The following is a 12507-nucleotide window of genomic DNA, read 5'->3' as shown; positions in this document are numbered from 1 at the left end:
ATTGCATATCAAAGCAGCATTAACAAAATGAGCCAGTATGGATTGATGCTCAGCACTCTCCTCCACACTCACTCAGTCATTGCTAAGTTTGATTAATGGATTTTCATGTGCTTTTACACATATTTTCAGTTTCACATTTATAGTGTTGTGACATTAATGTAGTTGTAAACAAATATTTTTCTATACAAGAATGCTAAGAACTTGTTATCTACAGTGCAGAATACTGTTGGAAATTTAGGGAGTGATGAAATATTAGTGCAAAACGGAAAGTGGTGGAAAGCAATGTAGGATGCATGCGACCGTCAAGGCAGCACCTTAGAAAAAAGCACTGAGACTGTTAAAAACAAAAGATACAATCACAGAATCTATACCTGTCAAATCTATCAGAGCTGAATAAGTAGGCTGGGATTATCATGGTAAATTTTTTTGGGTTTAGTTGATTTTAAACATCTGTTGCAGTCTGTTTCTTAGTTTCAGATCTTGGTTGTCTTGTCTCCTGTCTTACATTATTTTGCCAAAAGTATTCACTCACCCATCCAAATAATTAAAATCAGGTGTTCAATCACTTTCATTGAGGCTTGAAGACTGTTTCTACAAACATTTAAGAAGGAATGGGTCGCTCTCAGTGAATTCCAGTGTGATACTGTGATAGGATGCTACCTGTGCAACAAGTCCAGTAGTGAGATTTCCTCACTCTTAAATATTCCACAGTCAATTGTCAGTGGTATCATTACAAAGTGGAAGCGACTGGGAGTGACAGCTACTCGAGAGTTTGGCCCAGTACAATGAGTGAGAGGGGTCGGCAAAGGTCAGAAAATTTCTGCAGAGTCGATTGCTGCAGACTTCATGTGGCCTTCAGATCATCTCAAGCACAGTGCAAAGAGAGCTTCATAGGTTGGGTTTCCACAGCCGAGCAGCTGCATCTAAGCCATACATCACCAAAAGCAATGCAAAGCGTCAGATGGAGGGATGTAGAGAACGCTAACACTGGACTCTGAATCAGAGGAGACACATTCTCTGTAGAGTCTGGGTATGGTGGTTGCCGGGAGAACAGTAATTATCTGACTGCATTGTGTTCAGTGTAAAGTTTGGTGGAGGGGGGTTTATGGTTTGGGGTTGTTTTTCAGGAGCTCTGCTTGGCCCCTTAGTTCCAGTGAAAGGAAATTGATATTTCAGCATGCCAAAAGATTGTAGACAATTCCAATTTTGGAAAGGCCTGTTCCTGTTCCAACATCACTGTGCACCAGTGCACAAAGTAAGGTCCATAAAGACATGAATGAGCGAGCTGGATGTGGATGAACTTGATCGGCCTGCACAGAGCCCTAACCTTAACCAGAACACCTCTGGGATCAATTAGAGCGGAGGCTGAGAGCCAGGCCTTCTCATCCAACATCAGTGTCTGACCTCACAAATGTGCTTCTGGAGAAATTTGCACCCTGAAGAATGCAGTGACAATTTGCCTAGCCAGCATTTATCTAGAATTCCGTTGGCTGGAGGATGTTTGACCGATAGTTCATTCAGCAACCCAAGGAAGAGGAAAAATTTCCAAGAGCACAAGTTTTGAGAGTGCAGAGAGTGTGTCTGAGTGTGAGGGAAGGAGGCTGAGCTTAAGTGCAGGAGTTTTGAACCTGCCACACTAAACTTAAGAGGAGCAGAGTTTTAAAAGGAAGAACAATATATTTCAGAGCAAGAAGGAACTTTTTAAGTGTAAGAGCAGCATTTTGAGAGAGAGCAATATATTTGAGAATGGAAATCTTGGAGAAGAAATCTTGCTTTCAAATCAAACAATTACAGTCTTGATTAAAGATAGAGAAATACCCCTTGTCACATCTCCAGGCCTACCGCCTGTAGATGTGTTAGGTAACTGCGGCTGCGTGACCCCCAGCTCCAGATCCTGGCTGAAACCGCCCTCCTCTTCCACATCTTTGGAGATTGGTCACCGCTCATTCTGCTGAACCCATCTCGGGACTAACCTCAACGCGCTCTGGATTGGGTGCCACCAGTCCCGCTCCTCTGACCAACCAGCAGGACCCTCAGCCTTTAAGAAGTTGATTTAAGAAGTTGATCAACTTTTGTTGATTATTGTTAATTGATTGATGTTTCTTTTGTTTCCTTTTTACTGGACATTTTAACTTGTATAGGACACCTTTTGTTAAAAGTTGGGTATATCTTTTGTTTGAAGCTGTTTGTGAATAAATATACCTATAACTGATCCCTCTGGTCCAGTCCATTTTGTTGCGGACCCCGTTCCCCTAACTTTGTGCACCATGGGGTTGTTACAAAGTGGGGGCTCGTCCGCCGGATTTCCAGTTTTGTAGATGATGAGAGTCTCTCTTTACGTTTATAGGTTTTGTAGAATATCTGTATTGTAGAAGAGAACGGGCTGTGTAGCATCATGGCTCTATTTGACCTGGAGGAGTTCTGGGAGAATCCTACTCTGGCCCAGGTGGAGTTGTGTCGTAAAGATGATCTGGCCCTAATCACTAATTATATTAGTTAGATAGTTAGATATTAGTTTTAAGATGGCAGACCGTCATGGTGCTTCCCTATCGGCTTATTCATCATAATAAGGCCAATAGGGCCTAAACAAACCTAAACAAACTGTCATGCTTGCGCCATCCTCTCAGGTGCGCTCCTCTTCACCTGAGTTCTGATCACTGGCCACAACACTACAATACCCACAATCCCTCAACTTCGGACATCTTGGACACACCTGCCGTGAATCACAATCATCATCAATGTACACCTGATCTTCTCCCTACAAAAGCCCTAGTCCTGGACTACAGCTTTGTGTGTTATTCTGCCTTATGGTGGCATTCTGCTCATCTTCTGTGTTTATCTTTGAAGCTTTATTAAAGCTTGATTTCATTGTTACCTGCGTTTGTGTCCGGCTCTTCCTGGGATCCGCCTGACACAAACCTAAATTTCTTCACTTAGAAGAATGTGTCAGATCATTAGCAGAGGTCATGATACACCGATGATAACACGTACATGCAGACATTTATTTTGGCCAATAAATAAAAGAAAAAATGTTACACAATGTCCCTTTAAATGTCTTCCAGTATTACCAGTACAGACATGCCCTGATGATATTTAATGACTGCCTGAGTATAAGTCACTGGTGGAAGGTAGGCTGCTGGCTGGGTTCGTTTACATAAAAAAGTAAATTAAAAAAGAAAAATGGTGCCACAGGTTTAAAGTAACAAAAACATGGTGTGAGATGTAAATAAACTAGAGAAAGTTCAGTCAGCAGCATCTGCTGACACAGTTGTTGAATGAATAAACCTGCACGTATCCAGAAATGTGTGATGCAACAGAGCCATGAGTCATACACAGAAAGCCTTGTTTTCATTTTTTTAGGCTGTACAGAGGGAACGTGACAAGTAAATACAAATCTGATGATCTCTCTTTTCCAGTATTGAATAATAAATAATTCATTTTTTTAATAATAAAAAAGTCCAAATGGATTTATTTAGTGTAAAATGAGTTCTCAGAAAGAACCATTTAGAGGGTAGATTTTCACATTAAGAGTAAATGCTTAAAGAAGAATTTATCAGGTCAGAGGAACAGGGCTATGTGTATCTGTGTACAAGGTAGCTAGGTCCTCAGGATCCTAGATCCTCCTGACCAGTACAACCGCATGTACAAAAATCAAGTTTCATGGCTTTTTAACTTATTTCAAGGAAAAAGTAAGTTTAAAATGTATCGATTATAGCTCACACTTTTATTGGCAGACAACCCCTCCCAACATCTAAAGGATGCCTAATTTATACTCTACTGCTGACGCACATATGAACAGCTGCAAGCAACAAATCCACCCACAGTTTTTCCCATCATTGTCTCCAAGGAGAAGTGATAAATCAGCATCTATTAACAGAAAAGGTTACACTAAGAGCAGACACTAAAACAGAGACAGTGGAACGAACGTTTAACCAATTTACTGCAAATCCCTGTATCTGCAGCTGTGAGTAGCAAAACAATTCAGGATGTGTGGCAGACCAGAGGACTGGAACACATTAAAATCAAATCAGACTGTGAGAAAAAAATAAATAAAAAATGAAAAAAGAAAAACAAAACAAAACTAGATTGGTCTGGGAAAGACTGACTGGATACATGTACCTTCATTAACAAGGACATGCAGTCTGGACTGAGAGGAGGCTGTGAGCCATGTCGTTAGACAAGGGAGACAGATGGCTGAATGTCTAGACAGAAAAATGCAATCTTTTACTTAAACATAAACGCCTCATCTTCCTGTGACATCCTGGCCTGTGTGAGTGACTGGAAACAGTGACACGACGATGCAGTATCCAAAAACAAATCCTTTTTTTTTTTTTATTTACCAGACAAAGATTTAGACAGGAACTCACTCCTTCCTGTTGCAGAGCAGTCCAGCCTCCACCAGCAGCCACCGCCAAATGAGCAAACGAGCCCCATTTATCTCCTGCTGCTGATTGGACTGAACCCAACAGGTGTTTCTTCAATTATACAACAAAATGTTTCCTGCTAAAATTAACTTATACAAAATATTAAAATTATTTACACACAATGTACTTAACACCCCCAAAATAAAGTTAACTCAAAACCAATATACAAATAAACTTCTAACACCTCTGCCCCATAGTCTCTCCCAAATCATAAAAGAGTGTCCAGACCACCTGAAACCCATTTGCCTGAGCGCCCTGGAGAGGACATGAGTCAGGTGAGTCAACACCATAACACCATTAATTTACCTTATGCTCTTTACATATATACAAATAATATTTCCCGTCTTCTACCATCATTACTATTACTCTCTTTCACAGGTACCTGGAAGACAGGGTCACGGACAGGAGAGGGCAGGCTTCACCCTGGAAACGTGGAAAGTAGGGTGAACACGTAGAGTCCTGGGTAGACGCAGGCGCACAGCCACAGGGTTAACCACCTTCATGACGGGGAACGGACCCACGAACTGTGGAGCCAGTTTCCGGTTCTCCAGGCACAAAGGGAGGTCCTTGGCAGCAAGCTGACACTTGCGCACAGCTGCATGGGCCGCAGACCTCCAACGATTTGCCGAGACGTGGTCCGGGCCCGCCGCCAGATGCGATGACACTTGCGCACAGCTGCATGGGCCGACGGGACCCGCACCTCCTCCTCCTGGGGCTCGAGCAGACAACCTGGAATGGGGTGAGCCCAGTGGCTGAGGAAGGAAGGGGGTTATGGGCGTATTCCACCCAGGACAGGTTCCTGGCCCAAGAGGAAGGGTTCTCCGAGCAGAGGCAGCACAGACTGGTCTCCAAAACCTGATTGACCCTCTCAGATTGCCCATCAGACTGGGGGTGAAACCCGGAGGACAGGCTAATGTTGACACCCATCGAGCGACAGAATTCAGTCCAGAACCGGGAGGTGAACTTCAGTTTCGTTTATTTCAAAGGGACAATGCATATTCATGAACATATAAATGTAAATATGCCAGAATTAGCCAGAAGGCTACTTTACATCTGTAGTCCCTGGCAGGTCAAAGAGATAAAAACATCATATGACATTACAACTTTGCACAATATACAGACTAAGATCAAATTATTAATGACAATTCATAAGACATTGCAAAAACAACACAATAAGACACAATCATGACATAGAACAGTAACATTTACATAAGAGCACAACATCAATGATCACAAATCTGGTTCCCCTTGAGCCATCGTTTCAAATTAATTTTAAAAGTATTGAAAGTGGGATATTATTCCAAATTTCTGAACCCTTGACTGATAACACATGCTGGCTGAAAGTAGTGCATCTATAGGGTATTACACAATCACCTCTGGTAGAGGCTCTTGTTACTCTACCACTAGTACTGGTTTTGACCATAATAAACTCACCCAAGGGTGGTCCATTTAAGACCTTATAAACTGAGCAGGCTAGTTTAAAATTTCTAAAATTTGCAAAACTTAAAATACTGTATTTCTGTAGTATGGGACAATGATAGACAGATAACGATTTTCTATCAAGTACTTTTAAAGCTTTTTTAAAAAGTGATTCAATTGCCTTTAAGGTTGTCATACTTGTCAATGACCAGTTAGTAATGAAGTATTCAATGTGAGAAAAAATCATGCTGTGCAGAAACATTTTAGCTGCATTGTCTGGCAAAGATGGTTGAATTTGCCTAAAATTGTGAATATTAAAATTAACAATTTTTGATATATGTTTTACATGTTTTTTTAAAAGATAAAGTAGTATCCAAGATAACTCCAAGATAGTTAAAGCCACTAACACACTGGAGCTCCTCTCCTTTCAGCAACAGATTTAAAGAACCCTTTGATGGTAAACATTTGGAAAATAGCATGCAGACAGTTTTTTTGGAATTTAGTAGGAGACTTGATTTGGTCAGCCACTTATCTACACAGGTAATTGCTGATGTTAACTTCCCTGGGGCTTCTAAAACAGATTTTGCTTCAGTAAAGATAACAGCATCATCAGCACATAACACAATATTAAGATTGCTACAAACATTTGGCAGATCATTAATATATAATGAAAATAAAATAGGTCTGAGTATGGAGCCTTGTGGTACTCCAACCTGACAATCAAGATATGGGGATTTGATACAGCTGACAGACACATGGTTTGACAAGTAAGATTTTATCCAGAGAATAGCCTGTTTAGAGAAATTGAATTTTATTAATCTAGATAATAATGATTTGTGGTCAACCGTATCAAAAGCCCTTTTCAAATCAAGAAAAACTGCACCAACAATAGGATAAGAATCTAAAGAAAATTTTATTTTTTCAAGAAAAACATTTATTGCCATTTCAGTTGAATAGTTTGCACGAAAACCAAACTGTATAGCATGCAAGGGGGTGAAACCTATATTTAAATAGCTTATTAATTGTTTAGTGACCCACTTTTCCATTATTTTAGATATTGTAGGCAGTATGCTAATTGGTCTATAATTCTTAACGTCTGCTTTACTACCAGATTTAAAAATTGGAGTAATCATAGCCACTTTCCATGCTGCCGGAACAATTGAGTGTCTAATTGACAGATTTATCAAATGAGTTATTGGACGTATCAAGGAGTCTTTGTGTAGCTTTATAAAATTTGTGTCCAGACCATATGTATCCTTAGCTTTTGAAGTTTTTAATTCACTTACAATAGAAGCTACATCTGAGTCACTAATTTCAGCTATCGTAAAGATAGGCTCATCAACTGAGTAGGGCTCATTTTCACATGAGGTAAAAAGCTGTGAGATTTCTTGGACTGAATTTCTAAAGAAAGTATTAAATTCGGTTGCTACGGTAAGAGGATCTTTAACAAGTTCATTATTTATTTGTAGTACTAATTCTTTACCATGTTCATTTTTTTGCCAGTTAATTTACTAATGTTGTGCCAAATCTTTTTGGAATTTCCTTTAGCAGATGCAATCACTGACATATTAAAATTTGCCTTGGCTCTACGCAATGTGTGAATTACTTTTTTTCTGGCAGATGTAAAAAGTTGTCTATCCGAAGTAAGTCTAGTTTTAAGTGATTTTTTAAGTAACTGGTCCCTATTCTTTATTAATTTCCTGCATTCCTCACTGAGCCATGGCAGATCACCGTTACTAGTTTTGCTTTTCTTTCTCCTCCTTGTAAATAAAGTTATAACATCTTTAATTTTGGAGAAGAAGATATCACTATTTGTTATGATGTCATCACAAGAGGCCAGTCCTGTCCAATCCAGCTCCTTTAAGGCCTTAGCTAGATTTTGATGTTGACTTCTTGGGACTACATCATAAAAGAATGAGGAGTTCTGAGCAACTGTACAAGGCATTTGAAAACGCAATTTAGTTAGTTTTCTAGCAAAGAAGATGGCATTGTGGTCGGAAAGACCAGTTAAAACTTTAAAGGTTTTAAGAATTCTGTCACTTTTATTTGAGAATAAGAGATCAATTCTTGTTTTTGATTGGTTAGTTATATGGGTTGGCTTTTGTATTAATTGAACCATACTGACAATGTCAGTGATCTGTTTCAAATGTTTCCTTTCTTTCTTATTATCCCAATTTATATTAAAATCACCAATTAAAATTATCTCTTTCGTATGACAACAAAAGTTAAGAAGCATTTTGAGCTGATCATAAAAATCTATTTTGGTTGATGGTTTCCGATAAATACAGAGAACAGTAAAGTTCATTTCCTTTGAAAGCACAATATTTACTCCAACACATTCAAGTTTTACATTATCAGGCCATTCAATTTGTGAACATCTTAAAGTATCTCTTACATAAACCAAAATGCCCCCTCCTCTACCTTGACCCCTGTCTTTCCTAAACACATTATATCCTGCCATATGTATGGGAGCTTCAGATGAAGAACTTGTTAGCCAGGTTTCTGTCAGCCCCAGGAAATCAACATTAGACTCAATTAATAAGTGCTCAAGTTGTTCTCGTTTTGGAATCATGCTTCGAATATTAAGATGTCCTCCGAGTAACCCTTTAGGTTTAAGATGTGGGTCCCAGATAGTCCTTGCATGATTAAGTGTCTGGAAGATCTTTGTAGATCGATGCTTTTTTATAACTGGATTTCTCATAGGGACATGTGAACATGTCTGCAGATGTTCTACGGATGTTTGACTATGATTTATAACAAAATTTGTAGAGCATGAAGGCAATTTGAAGCAACACACACATCTGATGTTGTGCCTACCTTCATTTCGCTGTTTGGGAGATGCAGCTTAGTATGAAGCTGCACAGGTGATGTTGCAACTGTATTGGTTGACACACCTCCACACTGAAGATGTAGCCCAGCCAACGGTGGACTCAGACCAACCAGCGGTGGATCAGGCCCAGGACCAGATGGATGCAGCCCAGCTAGTGGTGGATGTAGCCCAGCTAGTGGTGGATGTTGCCCAGCTAGCGGTGGATGCTGCCCAGCTAGCGGTGGATGTAGCCCAACAAGCAGTGGATGTAGCCCAGCAAGCGATGGATGCTGCCCAGCTAGCGGTGGATGAAGCCCAAGTCCAGGAGGATGCAGCCCAGCTAGCGGTGGAGGTAGCCCAGCCAGCAGTGGAGGTAGCCCAGCCAACAGCGGAGGCATCCCAGCAGGTGGTGGAGACATCCCAGCTAGCGACAGAAATAGCCCAGCCTATGGCGGAGGTAGCCCAGCTCGCGGTGGATGAGGCCCAAGACCTGGTGGATGCAGCCCTGCCAGCGGCAGAGATAGCCCAGCCAGTGACTGAGGCATCCCAGCACGTGGTGGATGAGGCCCGAGACCAGGTGGATGCAGCCCAACCAAAGGTGGAAGCAGCCCACCCAGCGGTGGAGGAAGCCCAGCTAACGATGGAGGTAACCTGGGACCAGATGGATATAATCCAGCTAGCAATGGATTTAGCCCAGTGGAACAAACTGCCAGTGGATATTAAACTTTCACCAAATGTAGACATTTTTAAATCCAGGTTAAAAACATTTCTTTTCTCATGCGCCTATGCATGAAATCTGCATGTTAACTTTTTTTAAACGTATCTTGCTTTTAATCATTTTAATGTAATTTATTATTTTATTGTGATTATGTTATGATACCTTTTACTATTTCTAAAATTTCAATTTTTCATTTATGCCCATTTTAGGGTAGGGTCATGGGGTCATACACAGGGTTGGAATACATATTCTGCTAGTAAATATACACACTCTTCTCGGGGTTTGTATGTCCTATTTAGTAGGCAAATTTGGAAAACATCCAGTTGAAGTTAATAAATAAGCAAATACTTTTCTTTGCTAAACTAACTGTACAGTGAAAGTTACATAAGTATTTTAGTGTGCTGTTTCATCAGTTTAGCCAAACTTCATATGCATTTGACTATTTCACATGAAATTGACTAACAGTCATCAATCTAACCATATTCTTGATTATTTGATCTTAGTACATTACATGAATGCTCTGCTTAGTTATAGTATATTGTACTGTTCTGTATTTTCTGTATTGTGGAACCCTTGTTCTTACTTAATTAATTAATTAAACAATCACATTTTTTCCATCTCCACTGTCAGTGTTTGCAAACATGCAAGCTGAGTTTTCGGTGACAAAATGTGAGGATGTGGTCACATGTCACAATTTGACTGAAATCTATCTTTGCTAAGTGAATTCAGCCGTGCACCCCACATTCTGAACTACGTTGCCACCAAAGTGACATTACGCCAAGGAGACGGTTCATTGGTGTACAGCAGTGTGCCTCCTTATCCTGCCCTCCTGCATGAATACAGCACATCTGCCCTCTGGGAGGATGCACTACGTCTCTGCCGTTTTGCCAAAGTAAGATATCAACACCTCTGTTGATGTGTGCATGTTGTAAATGAACACATTTCCAAAAATGTGCTGGGTTTTACTTGCTGTGGTATCATTCATATATCTAGCCTGCATTTATTAATTCTTTATTAAGTGCTTAATCAAAATCCGAGTGTGCATTACTTTTATTCATTGTGGCTCACAAAAAAAACCCTGTATCTCTGATTGTATGGGGGTATGTTAAAGCCTATGGGACTAGCAACTTACACACCTGGAAAGGTAGTTCTGACCTTTCACCAACTGAAAACATTTAGCACAGCATGAACTGAAAATATATCAAAGAGTAACTTGAATCCTAAATCAGAAAAAAAGGCCAACATTCCTCTTTCAAAGTCCGGAAACTCTGCTGCTCAGTATCCAGACGTTTTATCCAGACAGATGCTACACAGTGGTAAACATGGCCCTGCCCCAATTTTTTTTTTAATCTTGTTGCCATCAAATTCAAGGTGAGCTAATATTTTTCATAAAAGGGTAAAATACCTCACTTTAAGTATTTAATTTAGCTTTTTTTTTAAATTATTATTATGAGTAAAATTTAGGTTTATAAGATTAGCATATTAATGTATGTTGTGTTTATTTACATTTTATGCAGCTCTCCCAATTGGAATTATAGTTGTAAATAAACCTCAGGATTTTGTGAAACGTCTTGCAGTCAGAGGCTTAACACTGTCCAGGTCCATGTGTTCTGTGTCACACACATGCCTGGATGTATGAGTGAGTGTGACAGTCTGAAACAAGAAGGTAGTGGACAGGTTTATGGGACCAGAACAGCAGGCTTTAATTAGCCTCCAATTAGCCTGGTGACAGCATTTACCGGATTAAGCCTCCCCAGACCTCACTCATAAATGTACAGTCTGCTGTATGTATGCGAAGAGCCTCTAAACATATAAACTAACACACTGAAGGCAGTGTGAAACTGTCTTTGCTTGGGAAATGACACAGTAACCACAACTCTAAAGAAGCAGATATCTATAAGTGAGGGAAGGGTGGAACAGAAGAGATGGAGAGAGTCACCAGTTTTAAGAGGTTTTCCCTTGACCCAATCCTCCCCTTCCGCCTCCACTTCTGGCAAGAGTTTGGTGGCAGCGTGGCTTTTCCCAGAACCACAATTGTTGTTGTCAGGAACCTCTCTCCTCACAGGAGCTGATACATGTCTACACCCACAAACAAAACATACAGAGGATGTGTGTCTTGTTTTTACAATGGCACACCAAAGAATCAGTTTCCCTAAAACATGTTTTTCTTTGAGTTGTATCACGTTTATGACCTCAGACAGGGCCTGTAAGTGTTATTTGTTGTTTCCTAGAGTGGTTTCCAGTTCAAGCTGTTTGTTATAGTGATAGACACTAATTAAAGGATACCTGAGAGATTTTTAAGCTGTTACGACTCATCCTCAATCTACAGATATCCAATATCAGGGCCATTGATCATCCACTGCTTGCATCTCTTCAATCAGTTTATAAGATATTTTGAGGAACCTGTCTCTTCAGTTTCACATTCCTAACTTGCTGCATGTGGCTTTATCCACAATTTGCTGATAAACTGTGGAACCTGTTCTTATCTTTATTGATGTAAACTATTTCTGTGCTACTGGCTGCACAAATCCTTTGATTTTATCAGTTTTATCAAATTCTACTTGCTATTATGGACAAAGAGATTAATTGAAAATCTCAGGTTCTACTTATGCAGGTATTTCTATCCATGCCTGTATTTTATTATGAAGTAACTGATCATTTCTCATTTCCACAAGCTTTGAAAAGTCAGCAAATTTTAAAACCACTAATAAAAACATCTACCTATTGTATAGCTCTCGATTTACCGGTCGATCTACGTTCCCTCACCTATGGTCACGAGCTGTGGGTAGTGACCGAAAGAACAAGATCGCAAATACAAGTGGCTGAAATGAGTTTTCTCTGCAGGGTGTCCGGGCTCTCCCTTAGAGATAGGGTGAGAAGCTCGGTGATCCGGGAGGGGCTCAGAGTAGAGCTGCTGCTCCTCCACATCGAGAGGAGCCAGATGAGGTGGCTTGGGCACCTGGTCAGGATGCCTCCTGGACGCCTTCCTGGTGAGGTGTTCTGGGCACGTCCCACCAGAAAGAGGCCCTAAGGCAGACCCAGGACACGCTGGATGGACTACATCTCTCGGCTGGCCTGGGAACGCCTCAGGATCCATCCGGATGAGCTGGTGAATGTGGCCGGGGAGAGGGAAGTCT

The sequence above is a fragment of the Melanotaenia boesemani genome, chromosome 9 (genome assembly GCF_017639745.1).
Source record: "Melanotaenia boesemani isolate fMelBoe1 chromosome 9, fMelBoe1.pri, whole genome shotgun sequence".
Classification (NCBI taxonomy): domain Eukaryota; kingdom Metazoa; phylum Chordata; class Actinopteri; order Atheriniformes; family Melanotaeniidae; genus Melanotaenia; species Melanotaenia boesemani.
This window is presented reverse-complemented; position numbering follows the sequence as displayed.